Source organism: Gymnoscopelus microlampas, assembly GCF_963454915.1.
Source record: "Gymnoscopelus microlampas genome assembly, chromosome: 4".
NCBI lineage: Eukaryota > Metazoa > Chordata > Actinopteri > Myctophiformes > Myctophidae > Gymnoscopelus > Gymnoscopelus microlampas.
The window spans coordinates 11,176,307-11,193,932 of NC_139941.1; the positions used below are offsets into that span (position 1 = coordinate 11,176,307).

At 43.5% G+C, this 17,626-nt stretch overlaps 1 long non-coding RNA gene across 1 annotated transcript; it reads right to left on the minus strand.

Annotated features, from left to right (window-relative positions):
• Nucleotides 1–1,079: 1,079 nt before the first annotated feature.
• On the minus strand, nt 1,080–15,229 carry LOC311043495. Its single transcript, XR_014600606.1, has 3 exons — nt 15,160–15,229; nt 7,186–7,308; nt 1,080–3,176 (listed from the first exon to the last, which is right to left on the minus strand). It is a non-coding gene; the product is annotated as an uncharacterized lncRNA (long non-coding RNA).
• Nucleotides 15,230–17,626: the final 2,397 nt, after the last annotated feature.

Sequence of the window (17,626 nt, forward strand, 5' to 3'; positions counted from 1 at the left end):
CATTAATTGGTAACTCATTAACTCAACTAAGGCTAAAACAACTAAGGATAAGCCCACAAGTTATCTTATCCAATTACTCTTAATCATAAGAATTTACAAACTGATATTCAACTATATTTTACAGGCCCAATTCATTCCAAAATTTTAATATAAAACAAAACATATACCAACACCCCTCCTCCTCCACAGTGCTTGGCCCCTTCCAATCAACAGGATTGCCAATTTGCCAGGCTGCAGAGGAGAGTCAGGTTACCAACAGTACTTTAACTTCCCCACAGTGTCAATATAAACAAATAAACATTTAAAACCCTTTTCAGTCCTTGCGTTAAATGTCAGATGTAGCCTACACTGTAAAGAGAACATGCAACTAAACCCACACTTCCCAGCCGGCTTGATGGTGATTGCTAGCAGCTGTGTAGTGTGTGTGTGTGCATGCAAAGTTCCTCAGTAGGCCTACTGTACAGTGGCGGCCATTTTGTGGTTCCACTTCAAAATAGTCAATGCATTTTTCCCATTGACATTTCCAAAAATATTTATATCAATTAATTTAAGTCTAGAATCAAGCCATCCAGGGTCCTGGTGAATCATGACCATAAAACATTTTTTTCTGTGATGTCTTTGTTTATTTTATATTTAATTATATGATACACTATATTTAATAAATACCGTTTGTTTTGCCATTATCAAAACATTTTTTTCACATAATTAAACGTTTTATGGTCATGATTCACCAGGACCCTGGATGGCTTGAACACCTATTATCTATACATTTAAAAAAATGGTTATACTACACCTTTTTGTATTTATAGGCCAATAATAAAATGCTATTGTGTGTGTAGGCCTATATATATATATATATATATATATATATATATATATATATATATATATATATATATATATATATATATATATATATATATATATATATATATATAATTATTGTCTACAGTACGTAAGTAATTTATATGAAAACCTGAATTTTTGTTAAACAAGTATCCTGTATCATACCTACATGTCTGGCATTTGTAACAAACAAACAATTGGTGGAGAGGAACTACAAGGAACAATATGGCGGAATTAGCAGTAGCAGTCAATGCAATATCTATATGTACATAGCTATGGTTTTGGGTGCAACAAACCTCCAAATAGGAGTGAACGGCACAGTCACAACTTGTAACGAGAATCAATGACAAAAACAGGCAATGCAGGACAGTTTACATTTTATTGTAGATTATACATTTAGCTAATTACTGATTAATAACTGTACATTATAATTTTCCACCTTATCAGCCTGCTAATTTAAACAAGACCAGGAGACCTGGTTCTGCCAGACCCAGAATAAAGTCCTAGTATGTAACACACATACAAACCACTTTATACTGCCTGTGTCTATGCCCATGTAGACACAGGCAGCCCTATGGACGAAAGGGGGACAGACTTTTATAAGCCGGACTTCACATGAGGTGTCAGCCTGTGTATGCCCATGTATGGACGGAAGGGGGACAGACTTTTATGGCTGGGGCCCAAGGGCAAAGGGGGCATGCCCATGTATGGAGAAAACAGGTACAAAACATGTCCATGTATGGACGGAAGGGGGACAGACTTTTATGGCTGGGGCCTAAGGGCAAAGGGGGCATGCCCATGTATGGAGAAAACAGGTACAAAGCCTCATGTAGGCCGACCCCTTGGGTCTGGCAAATATATACAGAATATATTTCAAAGTATATTCATGAATACACCTTTTGCTACAAACTATACAAGCTAGGGATTTTCCCCTGTATGAGTCATCATGTGTCTTCTAAGACCTCCATTTTGGCTAAAGGTTTTGCTACACACTGTACATGCAAAGGGCTTTTCCCCTATGTGAATATTAAGCATGTGTCTTTTGAGAGCTCTATTTTGGCTAAAGGTTTTGCTACAAACTGTACATGCAAAGGCCCTTTCCCCTGTGTGAGTAATCATGTGTATTTTAAGATCTCTATTTTGGCTAAATGTTTTGCTACACACTGTACATGCAAAGGGCTTTTCCCCTGTGTGAGTAAGCATGTGTATTTTAAGAGCTCCATTTAGGCCAAAGGTTTTGCTACAAACTGTACACGCAAAGGTCTTTTCCCCTGTGTGAATAAGCATGTGTCTTTTAAGAGCTCTATTTTGGCTAAAGGTTTTGCTACAAACTGTACATGTAAAGGCCCTTTCCCCTGTGTGAGTAATCAAGTGTCTTTTAAGATCACTATTTTGGCTAAAGGTTTTGCTACACACTGTACATGCAAAGCGCTTTTCCCCTGTGTGAATAAGCATGTGTTTGTTAAGACTTCCATTTTGGCTAAAAGTTTTGCTACACACTGTACATGCAAAGGGCTTTTCCCCTGTGTGAATAAGCATGTGTTTTTTAAGACTTCTATTTTGGCTAAAGGTTTTGCTACAAACTGTACAAGCAAGGGGCTTTTTGCATGTATGAGTAATCATGTGTCTTTTAAGATCTCCATTTCGTAAAAAGGTTTTGCTACAAACTGTACATGCAAAGGGCTCCCCTGTATGAGCCCTCATGTGATCTTTCAAAACACTCTTGCGACTATAGACTTTGCCACACTCTGTACAACTAAATATTTTCTTTCCTATTTGACTCCCCGTGGATGGAGTTTGTTTTCTTGGTTTCAGGTCCTGGGACTGCTTGTTGCTTAAAGACAATGTTTTTCCTTCCATGCGTTTTGTCTTGTGCGATTTCAGTGTGTTTAAAACCGACTGATCATCCGTGGTCTCCCCCCGCTCATCACTGTCTTCTGTGTCATATTCAGAACAGTAGGAGGAGAGGAGCCGTCCATCACTAGTTGATTGTAATCCTCCACGGTCCTCTACATAAGCATGAGTTTTCGTGTGTTCAGTTGAGGTGCTGGCTAAAAGCTCTGCCTTTCTGTCTTCTCTCTGAAGTACCTCCTCTTGTTCCTCTTTAATCTGTGGAGGTTCTAGTTTAACCTGGACCAAACTGGGGCTCCAGTCCTGCTTTTCCTCTTTAATCCGTGGAGGTTCTAGTTTAACCTGGACCAAACTGGAACTCCAGTCCTGCTGTTCCTCCTTAATCTGTGGAGGTTCCAGTTTCACTTGGACAAGACTGGGACTCCTCTCCTGCTGTTCAGGGGAATCCTCCCCTTTACACACAGGAAGGAATTGGAGATCTAGAAGGAGGAGAGAGGAGGCAATATCAGCAGACAGCAACTCATAGGAAAATATATATATTCTCCTATTTTGTGTGTAATGATTTTTGTCATGAATGAGTGATAGACAATACCTGGCATGTTTAGATTATTTAAAAATCTCACTATTTTGTGAGTAGCATTAAGATATGGATTGAATGGAATGCAGTCGAAACATCTTCAGGTTCACCTCTGATTAATGGGCATTAGTCAGACCCATTGAAACATTATAAAGAACAAAAGGAACAAATGGTTTCCTAAGTAGGAGCCGGCATCTGACGGCAAATCGCGCAAACTACCAACAGCACCTGCTAGATCCCGCAAGAGTGTGTTGCTGGGACAGAGAAAGGTTGATAATAAAGTTTATTTTCTCAAAGAAATGTCAGTATAAAAATCTTGGGAATATTGTGTGGCTTGTGACGATCGGGTCCAATATTTAGTTCAGTGACCATGGGGCTAAAGATTGGTTCAGAAGCTGTGTTCATGTTCACTCTTCCAATAGAAATGATAGACTCCAACCTGCTTCCGGTCTCCTAAAAAGGCATCCACTGCACGCAGATATGGGAAGTAAACTGGAGATGGCATTAGTTTGTCTTGGGATTGGGGTCTACAACCACTTCCTGGTAAAACTGTAAGTAAACAGATGAGCAAATTACAGCCCGTCCCTATTGGTCGGCTGAGAGCACCTACCAAGTTTGGGGTGTTTAGCATGCTGGGAACTGGAGCAAAGATTGTTAATTTAGCAAGATACACAATCTCCATTGGAGCCACTAGAGGCGAAGTAGTACACAAATCCCACAAATGGTCTCCTAAGTAGGCGTGGTTTGCTTCTCCCCCGACTATCCCACCACCCTCCCCATCCACTCTCCCTGGCTGACAACGTCATGTGGTTGTGTATTTGTGTATTTTCTTCATTAAATAAATGCTTTACATGATTGAAAGTGCACTGTTATTGGCAAAGAAGCTTTTAAGAAACCTATGAAATTCCACCTACAAACACACATGTATTATTCAGACTTGTTATGCTAGATGTGCTCCTGTTTCTGCTCAATGTTAACCATATATAACTATAATATTATATATATATATATATATATATATATATATATATATATATATATATATATATATATATATATATATATATATAAAATATTATATATACCTTATAAATAAAGGCCCCAAGGTAGGCCTATATATTTTACCACTTTAGACCATAGTATGTTTAGCATGAATGTTATGTTTAGCAAAATGTCATGATTCAAATCATACCCCATCAACCAAGACAGTTAATAATGGAAAATTATATTACTGAGCACTGGAACACACATTTTATGTCCATAATGATTTCACGTACTATATTCAGAATCTCAGTTTATCAGTTTTTATACTAGAGCATCTTATGGGGACAGAGCATAGAGTTAAAATCTAATATAATGATAAAATATAATATAATATAAGGGACAGAGCCCTCTATGTCTCGTCCGTCAGACTGCAGATGGACCGAGATGGACCCTTCAGATATCTTCCCAAATATCACGAGAGTGGGTTGCTGGGATAGAGAAAAGTCGATAACAAAGTTGATTTACTCCTCATTTGTGTCTCTAAAAAAAGCCATTTTAGTATGAAAATCTTCTGCATATTGTGTGTCTTGTGACGATCGGCTCCAATATTTAGTTCAGTGACCATGGAGTTCAAGAATGGTTCAGAAGCTGTGTTCACGTTCACTCTTCCATTGGAATCAATAGACTCCAAGCTGCTTCCTGTCTCCTAAAAAAGCGTCCACCTACGTCACGCAGAAACGGGAAGTAAACCGGAGAATGCGACTCTTGCTATTTCCCTCTTGGACTGGAGTTATGGCTGTTTAAAGCCTAGCCAATAGGAACACAAAGGGGGCGGGTCTTAAGCAATTCCAGCCTGTCCCTATTGGCTGTCTAAAAGCACCCACCAAGTTTGGGGTGTTTAGCATGCTGGGAACTGGAGTTATGGCTGTAAAGCCCAGCCAATAGGAACACCGAGTATGGCTGTTTAAAGTTCAGCCTATAGGAACCCGCTGGATTGGGTGGTACAACAGTTTTCCAGTAGGCAACCCGGAAGGCTTGCCCCCAATCATGCTCACGCCCATTTTTTGAGCAGACCGCTAGCCCCCAACGGCGGTCCACTTGACCCCCCCCCCGGTGTGTTGCGTTCGCCCGGAACACTCGCCCACAATTCATATCATAAGGTCCATAGTTTTCATCTAAAATGTGTCAGACTGCTTTAATTAATAATGGGTTAAAAAAAATAGCGAACTATTTTAGTTAAGGGTTATGCCTTTAATGTACATTTATTTTCTGAAACAGGGGTTTGATAAGGAGTAATAATCATTATTACACTCGGACCGTGCTTCCGAGAGGAAAATATCTGCAGCTCTTAACCCGTATTCCTCCTCTTTATATTGAAAAAATCTCCACTGGTTCATCAGTGTCATTTGGATGTTTGGTTAGTTAATTTTCACTGGCATTGAGCTTTCATGTGTCAGAACTTCAGCAAAGTATACACTGGGGACTGGTCAACTTCATCATTTGGTGAATGCTATCCGTATAGTCCAGGAGCCAGGCCCACCTCTCAGGGTGTTTTCCCTTACCTTTTCCTCACTATTATTTCCTGTTAGCCTATGCCTTGAACAATCACAAGTTCATACTGAACACCCCCAACTCGCCACCATTTGGTCTCAGGTAGCCTACCCTAAAACCCCTTTTTTGGAGCATGTTTCTGGCAAAATCATGGAAAAGCCAATATTAAAAAGGTACTATAAGGGCATAAATAGTCATACAGGTATGAAATGCATGGAGTATCCTGAAACAGGATCCTGGAGGAAGTAACAAATAAAAGATTCAGGGCCTTGCTGCCACTCTATTTTAAAATATCACCCTCAACATCCCCAGAAACAATACTGTCCTCTTGACAAATTCTCATCAAAGATGACTATTTTCCAGCACTTTATGGTGATCATCACTGCTGCACTGGTATCTGCTATATTAAAATGTACTTACGGGTGGGCGAGCAGGTGGATCTCTCACGTCACGCTCATGTCACCATGACTCAACCATAACCACATAAGGAGTTCCCAATTCAGCGACGCCCAAATATGGAGTGTGTGTGTTGTCTAACCTCAATGTGTCGTCATGGCATTAGGCGCAAACAAATTAGTCAGCTCCAGATATGGGCACAAAAGGGGGCATGCCCATACAGTATATGGACATATACAACATACTGTATATGACACCAGGGATCTCCGTATATGGCCATAAAAGGGACAAGGACTGACAGATAGATACAGAGATCTCCATATATGGGCATAAAAGGGACAAGGGCTAACAGATACAGAGACATCCATATATGGGTATAAAAAGGACAAGACTGACAGATACGAGATCTCCATATATGGGCCTATCAGTCGGATCTGTGGTGCGACATAATAAGCTTCAATTTGAGCGCAAGATGACCTTTCTATCTTGAAAATGACACTTGCTGTGGACGAAATTCTTAGTCCAGGCACAATTTCTGATAATGTGTCTTTTTAAGTCAAATCTTGTTAATTTATGGCATGTGTGGTTTTTAGGTATGCTGAAAGGAGCCGAGTTCATATGCTATATGTACAGCAAATAAATACCAATAATGCCTCAATATTGAGAATGCCAAGATGGACGAAAAACGTTCAGTCACAAATCAAAGTGCTTCACTTGCATCTAGATCATTAGCATCTAATGATTAGTCATAGACACAAAAAATATATATATTGGATTTTTTTTATAATCAACTAAATCGATTAGTCTTATTAACGACTTAAGCTCTGTAGTATATTTTGTTGCACAGTGGTGGCGTGCACAAATAGCGAGCCCGTAATATTTGCACTACAGATCTTGTGGGAGAATTATGAGGGCAATTTTAAAGAAAAGGATATGAAACATTTGTTTATTAATCGTAATGAAAACGGCATGAAACCTACTGGTGTCCAGGTGATCTTCGAATTCCTGTTTAAGGTGGTCTTCGTGTTCCTGTTTACAAGAAACGGTGCTGGGTAGTGCTGGAGGACTCATCTTCACCTGCAGGCTGGATCCCACAGACTGGTCTGGAATGAAGGAATATCATAAGGATTTTGATTTGCCATATGGGTTGTGGATGAAGGTTGAATGTAAAACAGAGGGTGTAAAGAAGTGCTTTCAAAGACTGGGCAGTGACCCCAATATAAAATACAAGCTTTTAAGCGAGCAGAATAGGACACATATATAGGGTGGGTTGGGTAAACATTAAGTTGAAGGATGAATTTAGGTCGGATAGTGATGTACCATGCATGTTAAAATCATGTATATATTATTTCTGACCATTTTCTAAAGCACAAAGGTTAGCCGACGGCACAAGGCTCCAAAAAGTAGACCGGTCCACAAATAGTTTTCTGTATTTTATTTACCTCCAAAAGATTTAACAGTGCAAGCCGGCGACAAAATACAAAAATAAGACTGGCCAAAAGCAAACTACCAAAAATAGGAAATAAGGAAATAAACACTTGACGAGCTAACTAAGGAAAAACAAACCAAGACTTAAGAAACTGAAACTCAGGCAATGCCCTTTCTATCTAAGGGCCCTGGCAGCTCTTACCTGGTGTTGTCACCTTCTAGCCCCAAGCCAAACTGAACTCAACCCCCTCCTCCACTTGTTGCATACATACTTTTTAAGCAGGTGAGGCAAACCTTACCAGTAACTCATTAACTCAGCTATGGCTAACTAAGGCCCATGAGAATCCGTGTATACAGCGTTCAGTTGATAGGCGTTCTAAAGTCCCAAAATCGCCTCCTCCTCTACAGTGCTTGGGCTCTTCCAATCAACAGGATTGCCAGGCTGCAGAGGAGTTTCAGGTGACCAACACATACTCTTACTTCCCCACAGTGTCAATAAATAAACACATTTAAATGAATGCCACCGACATTGACCAACGCTCTCTCTATGGTGACCAACTGCTGGACCTTCTCGGGCAGAAGAGAAGGGTTAGATGGGAGGAGGAAGTTAACAACATCAACTTCACACATTCTAGTCGTAAGGCCTGGAATACGATCAACCGGTTAACTGGGCGAAGCTGCCCAGCTAGACCATGCAACATAGCAGCAAATGCAATAGCCGCTGTACTTGCTGATAAAGGTAGATGGAAAGACCACTCATCTGAGGCAAAAGCCTTCACCAGAGAAGTAGTCGCAGATATCAGGAAACTCACCAGAACAGTTCCTCAGTCCAGCCCCATTTCCCAGCCCATTTTGTCAGAAGAAATCGTTGCAGCCTTGAAATCCCTTAAGGAAAATAAGGCTCCTGGAAACGACAACATCCACACAGAGTTCCTCAAGAACATGAGGCATTGACCTGGGTCCAACTTTTCCTCTCCAACTGCTTGGAAAACCTGACCATACCATCCAAATGGAAGCAGCGAGGTGCTGGCCATACTCAAGCCAAATAAGACACCAGATGAACCAAAGAACTACCGCCCAATATCACTTCCGTCACATCTTTACAAACTGCTTGAGAGGGTCATTCTATCAAGAATAAACAACATCATTGAAGAGAACCTTCCCCACACCCAAGCTGGTTTCCGCAAGGGTCGATCAACAACAGATCAAGTGACCCGGCTAGTTCATGACATCGAAAGCGCCTTCCAGAGGAAAGAAAAGTTTGGATCAGTCTTCAGCGATCTCACTGCAGCGTCTGGGACAGGGGCCTCTACCTCAAGCTCCTGAAGACTCTGCCTGATGTTAAGCTCGTGAAGTTCATCATGCTGCTTATACAGGACCGTACCTTTGTACTGGAAACCTCAAATGGCCAATGCAGTAAGAGAAGGAGACTGAGGAACGGGCTCCCCCATGGCTCTGTTCTTGCCCCAACATTTTTTAGCATCTACACCGCTGACATGCCTGTTGGAGAGTGATCGCAATACACATATGCCGACTCAGCCATTGGATTTGGTGACAAAGCTTTTAGTGTGGTTGAGAATGCCCTTGGAAAAGATCTCTCACTACTGAGCGGGTACTGCCACAAATGGCACCTCAAGCTAAGCCTGCCCAAGACAGTATGCTCTGTGTTCCATCTTGCCAATAGATTTGCCAATACCATGCTGAACATTACACTCGATGGCACCAATGTCAGGCATGACCCCAACCCCAAATACCTTGGTGTCACACTTGACCGTAGCCTCACTTTCAAGCCACACATTCAACAAGTTGCTGCCAAGACCGCTGCCCGTGTACACCTCCTGAAGAGACTGGCTGGCACTGGGTGGGGTGCAAACTTCACCACCCTGTGCACCTCTACCCTTGCCCTGGCATACTCTACGGCTGAGTATGCCGCCCCTGCATGGAGTCACAGCAGCCATACAGCCTCTATTGATGTTGTGCTGAACACCACCATGAGGCTAATTAGTGGTACCTTACCATCAACCCCTGTCGAGTTCCTCCCCATACTGTCTGGCATTCCACCTCCAGAGCACCGTCGAAACTTCCTGACCTTGAAGCTGGCCTGCAAGAGAGCAGATGAGCCAACAAGCCTGATTCCCCCGCCTGCTTAATATGGCCACCAGAGACTCAAACGCAAACACTTCTCCACCGAAGCTAGGAGACTCTTACCACGAGCCCTCCACACCCTGGATGGATCCTTGACTGCTGGAACAAGCAATGGTCCAAGTCAACATCCACGTTGAGGAAGTGCATCAACTCTCCTTCAACCAACCCACCTGGGTGTGACCTACCACGGAATGCCTGGGTCAACCTCAACAGACTTCGGTCTGGAGTAGCAAAGACCCAAATCTACCTGCATATGATTGGAGTGTCTGTCACTGATCTCTGTGAATGCGGAAAACCACAGACTGTTGAACATATTATCGATGAATGCCCAATCTTCAAATCACCACATGGAGTCAGCGGCCTCAATGAACTGGATGATGATACCACTTCTTGGCTGATGTCCCAATTGCCTGTGTAGCCCTACACGAACGAACGAACGAGACCAAATAATGGGCGTACGGCGAGATCACCGCAACTTTCGGCATTTATCAATATATTGTAACGCGGCAACAAATGCCAGCCTATCCCTAGTATCTGTGTTGTTGCCAGCCTATTGTGTTTGCGCTGCTGAGTGTAATGTGTTCGTATTGGCTCTCGGGCACCAGAGATTCTGTTGTGTATCTGCAGCCCGCCTGTTTGAGTCAGTTGTCTTTTGTCAGTTGTCAGTTGTCTTCCGGTTTCCAAGGTGTACGTTTCACCGCGTACACAACACACCGGAGGATATCGCTAGGAGCCCCGGCTCGCCATGGTACATTATCCCAGCTGGGAGGAGGCGAAGGCGGCGCGGAGAGAGGAAGCAGAAGAGAGGCTGCAGGGCTGGCGTGCTAGTCAAGCTACGGAGGCAGCCGCTCAAACCACCGCTTCCCAGTCTGTATCTCGCCAACGTCAGATCCCTCAACACGAAGAAAATGGAGTTATTAAAGCTTCAGACTTCAGCTAATAAGACCGTGAAGGACTGCTGCATCCTGCTCATCACGGAGACTTGGCTTCACCCACTCATATCGGACTCTGCTATCGAGCTAGAAGGCTACACCACACTGCGTCATGACAGGACAGAGAACGCCGGTAAGAAAACAGGAGGGGGGCTCTGTATGTACGTCAACAACAACTGGTGTACAAATACAGTGATTGTAGATAGTCACTGCTGCCCAAACCTGGAGTATATGACGGTTAAATGCAGGCCGTTTTATCTCCCCCGAGAGTTTACTGTTGTCATGACGACTGTTGTTTACATTCCACCGGAAGCTAATGCTAGCTCGGCTATTGGACAGTTACATGGCAGCATTAGCAGCCAAATGAGCAAGCATCCTGACGCTGTATACATCATAGCAGGGGATTTTAATCATGCAGACTTGAAAGCAGCGCTCCCTAAATTCCATCAGCATGTAAAATGTGCTACTAGAGGAGCTAAGACTCTGGACAAGGTCTACACTAACATCAAGCTTGGCTACAGGGCAAAACAACTCCCGCACCTGGGCAAGTCCGACCATATGTCCCTGCTTTTAATTCCTGCATATGCCCCTCTCAGGAAAACTGCACCTACCATCATAAAAACTGTTAAAACCTGGCCTGATGATGCCTCTCAGCAGCTGCAGGACTGCTTCGACAGTACCAACTGGGACGTCTTTGAACATCAGGACCTGAATGTGTTCACAGACAGTGTCCTGTGTTATATCAACCACTGCACAGACACTGTCACAGTGGACAAACGCATCCGGGTCTACCCCAAACAGAAGCCCTGGATGACTCGGGAGGTCAAGCGGCTGCTGAAGGAGAGGGACATTGCCTTCAGGTCTGAGGACAGGGCCCTCTACAACACAGCCAGGACCAACCTGAGAAGAGGCATCAGAGAGGCCAAGTCGGACTACAGGAGGAAGATAGAGGACCATCTGGACAGCAACAACAGCAGGCAGGTGTGGCAGGGAGTCCAGCATCTCACCAACTACAGGACCACCCTCGGAGCTGTTGAAGGTGACGCCCCGTTGGCAGAGGAGCTGAACACCTTCTTTGCCCGTTTCGAGGCAGAGCCACCTGAGACAGCCACCACGTCACACCCCACGGTCCACAGCAGCTTCACCTTCACTGTCGAGGAGCATGAAGTGAGGCGCACGCTGAGGGCCATCAACCCGAGGAAGGCTGCGGGTCCCGACGGCGTCACAGGACGTGTGCTGAAGGACTGCGCAGACCAGCTGGCTGGGGTCTTCACCAGGATCTACAACCAGTCCCTCGCCCAGTCCACTGTCCCACCCTGTCTAAAAACCTCCATTATAGTCCCCCTGCCCAAGAAACGCCATATCTCCAGTCTAAATGACTACCGGCCAGTCGCACTCACACCAGTGGTGATGAAGTGTTTTGAAAAGCTGGTCCGGGGTCACTCCTGCCCCGAGGCTTTGACCCCCACCAGTTTGCGTACAGGGCCAACAGATCCACAGAGGACGCTGTAGCCACAGCCCTCCATGCTGCACTGTCCCACCTGGAGCAGAGGGGGAGCTATGTGAGGATGCTCTTTGTGGATTTTAGCTCTGCATTCAACACCATCCTTCCCCACAGACTGGTGGACATACTGCGGGACCTGGGATTTCCACATAACACCTGCATGTGGATTAAGAGTTTTTTGTCCGACCGCAGCCAGAGGGTGAGAGTGGGCCGTCACACGTCCACCTCCCTCAGCCTCAGTACCGGCTCCCCACAGGGCTGTGTACTGAGCCCACTGCTCTACACCCTCTACACACACAACTGCACCCCCGCCCACCGCAGCAACACCATGGTGAAGTTTGCGGATGACACCACAGTAGTAGGGCTCATCTCCAAAGGGAATGAGTCTGCCTACAGGGATGAAGTGGGGCAGCTGTCTGAGTGGTGCAGAGGAAACAACCTGCTCCTAAACACTGCTAAGACCCAGGAAATGGTCATCGACTACAGGATAAATAAAACGGACATTCTACCACTGATCATCAATGGGGACTGTGTGGAGAGGGTGGCCTCCTTTCGCTTCCTGGGAGTCCACATGGAGGAGGGCTTGACCTGGACTGTGAACACCTCGGAGCTGCTGAAAAAGGCCCAGCAGAGACTGTACTTCCTGAGGGTACTCAGGGGCAACAACATCACACAGAGACTGCTGGTGTCCTTCTATCGTTGCTCCGTGGAGAGCATTCTAACGTACTGCATATGCGTGTGGTACAACAGCTGCACGGCAGATCAGAGGAAAAAGCTCCAGAGGGTCATTAACACAGCACAGAAGATCATTGGCTGCCCTCTGCCCTCACTCGAACACCTACACAGATCCCGCTCTTCCAAAAAAACACAGAACATTCTAAAGGACAATTCTCACCCCGGACATTCCCTGTTCCATCTGATGCCGTCAGGCAGAAGGTACAGATCAATTATGTCAGGGACCAGTAGATTTTGCAATAGTTTCTACCCCACAGCGGTAGTTGCACTCAATGCTGCTATGAAGTGATAGGCTGCTGCTATTTATGTTTCTTATGCTGTTTTGTTTTTAAGTTATGTGCAATGCGGGTTGTGCAATAACAGCTGGGATGACATATTAAGTGCAATAGGGGTCTGTGAAATGCAAGAAGTACTGTATGTTGATGCGTGTTTTAGCTATGTGTTTATTATAGATTGATGTTTTATTTGAGTGATTGATGCACTAATTGGTTGGCACTTTTAATTTCGTTGTACCTGTACCTGTACCTGTACAATGACAATAAAGATCTATCTATCTATCTATCTATGGTCATAGAGTGAATTATCCTCCATCTGAGCCAGGGACCACGGACAGACAGCCACAAAGACTGTATACAGTGTATGAGTGAGTTACTGAGAGCCTATATGCTGTTATTGTGCCAACCTGATGAGACTGTGCTGTAAACCTGCTGTTCTGCCAGTAAAACGTCCTGACTGGATACATCCTTGTTGTGGCATTATTTCACCCACTCGCCTCCAATACCACACAAAGTGTAGCAAAAGTAACCTTGCCACAATATCCTGAGGTTGGATTCATCCTACCGTACGCTGAGATCTCACGTCTGGTCGATAGCAGTTGTTGACGTTGGCTGTGCCCGTTTATTCCATTGTAGAACTGCGGAGCAGCATTGTCTGACTGTCTGACAGGCATCTGGACACATAATCCACTCCAAAATCTACACTAATAAATAATCGCTGTGATGATATAATTTTATAAACTAATTTAAACAAACTGCTTTGACAATCATTCGGTTAAGCTTGCAGATCTGGCTGCATTGGCTATTTGAAAATAGCAGATCTACAAGCTCACAACAGGTCGCATCGCGACGCATTGTGAGCTTGTAGATCTGCTATTTTCAAAATATACAACCGCTTCTGCGAGAGAATTTCCCGACCATCTTTTCATGGACAGTGATGTCTACAAACTTACAGTAGCTTGTCCTATGTTATGGAGTTATGTAGGCTACACAACCTGGCTGGTTAAGGATATAAACCCGACTCTCCAATATTAACGTGGCGGCACGGGATCACTGCATTCCGCCCGAGTCTCATGACTGCTTTATTTAGTGTAACTCGAACATGCACTGCTCGGTATGGGTTAAATAAATGGGTATACAAACGTATTCCATTCATGGCGATGTGATTGGTATCATAATATGTCATTCATGTAGGCTCCAAGGGGAGGCATGCGTTAATCCGACAGACCTTTTCTCCGACTATGTGGCATCCGCGTGCGGTTAGGGTTAGGGTGCGGGTTTGGTTCGGGTTTAGTATTGGAAACGTCGGAGCGCTGCGCTGTCGGAGGAATGCGCTGTCGGACTAACGTACTGCACAAGCCTGACCTATGTGACAACAAAGAGTGTACCGCTACGCTACGGATTACATGAAAGACAAAGTTGGGCGGGTGTGTGTGTGTGTGTGTGAGAGAGAGAGAGAGAGGCGTGTGTGTGTGCGTGTGTGGCGAGGCGAGCGGGGGAAACTCTTTCTTATTGGCTTTTCATGCTTTGTTTGGGTCGTATTCTGGTTCTTCATGTCGTGAAGTCGGGGCGTTTTGTGAATATTTAAGGGCGTGTTATTTAAATGACGCTCGTTTTCAGACGTGAGATTTATCAAAGCTCCGACCTGATGTACTCTAGGATCGGCTGTATAGGATCCTTTGATAAATGTGACTTCAACGTTGGTGTACGGCCGAATATATGGAAAAATATAAGCCGTTTTTTACGCTCCGTTGATAAATGAGGGCCAATGAGTTCAGATATTGTTAAAGGAGGAATCCAAAGGAAATCCATGCCCAGGCAGTTTAGTTAAAATTATATTAGCCAATTGTTTTAATAATATTCAATGAAGTAATGTCCAGTATAAAATGAACCTATGCTAATACAGAATGAATGTAAGAAATCAAATGGTACAACCTGAAGTACAGCAAGAGCTCTGATGGATGGAAAACTAATGTCCCTCTTACAAGTAATACCAGCAGAAGGCATGAAGTCTTACATGCTGGAGTCTAATTCTACAGAGCTTAATATACAATTTCTGAACAATAGATCGATTATTGACGAATGGGAGGTGTCTCTCAGGTCAATGTCCGGGCACGTTTCTTCCAGTGTGGGTGTTGACTGACGAGTGGAGTGTCAGCCTGTTGATCAAGGGTTAACCTTTCTTTGTTCTTTTCTTAAAAACAAACTCAGTTTTGCAATGTACAGGATTCGCAGAAGTGCTATATCCTGCCTGTTATTTGTTATTCATTCACAAATCTCTGTTCAAACATCCACTGTAGGTACTAGTTATGTTTACCTTTTCGTATCCTGTTTCATCAGTTCTAACCACTCCTATCATTACATCACACAGAGGCAATTTGAAAATAGCAGATCTACAAGCTCACAACACGTCGCTACAGTTTTCGGTATTTTATTTACCTCCAAAAAGGTGCAAGCCGGCGACAAAATACAAAAATAAATAAGACAGGCCAAAAGCCAAGGTGTAAAAATAGGAAATAAGGAAATAAACACTTGACGAGCTAACTAAGGAAAAACAACAAACCAAGACTTATGAAACTGAAACTCAGGCAATGCCCTTTCTAAGGGCCTGGCAGCTCTTCCCTGGTGTTGTCACCTTCTAGAGTAGACCCAAGCCAAACTGAACTCAACCCCCTCCACCTGTTGCATACATGCTTTTTAAGCCGGTGAGGTAAACCATACCATATCAGTAATCATTAATTGATCATAAGACTTTCCAAACTGATTCAACTATATTTTACAGGCTCAATTCATTCCAAAATGATATTAAAAAAAAAACATAATACAAACATGAACAAACACCCCTCCTCCTCTACAGTACTTGGCCCCTTCCAATCAACAGGATTTCCAGCGCTACAGAGGAGAGTCAGGTTACCAACAGTAGGCCTACTTTAACTTCCCCACAGTGTCAATATATAAACAAATAAACATTATTTAAAACCCTTTTCAGTCCTTGAGTTAAATGTCAGATGTAGCCTACACTGTAAAGAGAACATGCAACTAGAACTAAACCCACACTTCCCAGCCGGCTTGATGGTGATTGCTATTGGAAGCAGGTGTGTCGTGTGTGTGTGTGTGTGTGTGTGTGTGTGTGTGTGTGTGTGTGTGTGTGTGTGTGTGTGTGTGTGTGTGTGTGTGTGTGTGTGTGTGTGTGCGTGCGTGCAAAGTTCCTCAGTAGGCTTACTGTACAGTGGCGGCCATTTTGTGGTTCCACCGATCCACAGCCAATTTTCCCCATTCATATTTCCAATTTTCAGTAGGCTACTTACTTATACCTCTAATCCATTACATCTCAGAGGAAAATATTATACTTTTACTCCACTACAATTATTTGAAAACTTGAGCTTTGATTTTGATTTTTATTACAAAACATACATTAACCACTTCAGCCCTATATACACTTTGGCCATTTGAAAATTGCAGATCTACCAGCTCACAATGCGTTGGGATGCGACCCATTGTGAGCTTGTAGATCTGCTATTTTCAAAATATTTTTATACATTTTGTACATTTGAAAAGTTGTGAAATGGGACATTCTGCATATTGAGCACTTTCTACTTTTCATACTCAATTCAATTCAAACTTTATTCCAGACACACAGGGGAGTACATACAAATAATCAACATCACACAACAAATTAAACAATAAATAAAATAAATAAATAAACATAACATCATAAATAGATGCTGACTCTCCAGTGTTTACGCAGCCTGGATGAGTACCGGAGACAGCGTTTCCCAGTATTGACTATATCGTCAATAATACTGTTCTGGGACTCATCCAGTCGAGACATGAATCCATACATAGAGTGCCTGACACAAACAAGTGACTGGCACTATGCCTCAGTATCCATCATTGTAGGCCACGTCAAGCCTCTGCATGCTACCCTTCTTGTATGTGCACCACAGGAAAGCTGTATACATGGGAGTGCAGAATGCTTTAAAGGGTCTACACCATGAATTTTAACTTTTTCTTCATTTTTGTGTGTTTTTGGTCTCCCCCACCTCTCTTCTGTTCCAACAAATACCCGACTTCGAGCATGCAGGCTTTCATAGGCTATCTGTGGTTTTCATGTAAATTGGTCTGAAAACAGTCCGTCAGATTTGTTCCCCCACCCTACGTCACGTCTGGGAACAATTCCTCCCGTTTTTCAGTTCTAACCAACAAAAAAAATATTAAAAAAAAAAAAAAAAAATCACTTTTTTTTTTTTTTTACTTTTTCCACACAGAAACAGGACATGACATGCATACAAACTGGCTCAATAGCGCCCCGTGCCAAACAGGACAATGTGGTATTGCAGGTGAAAGTGCTTTATAAGCCAGAGAGAAGTTAGTTGGAATGAGTATATCTGAGGCTTGATTT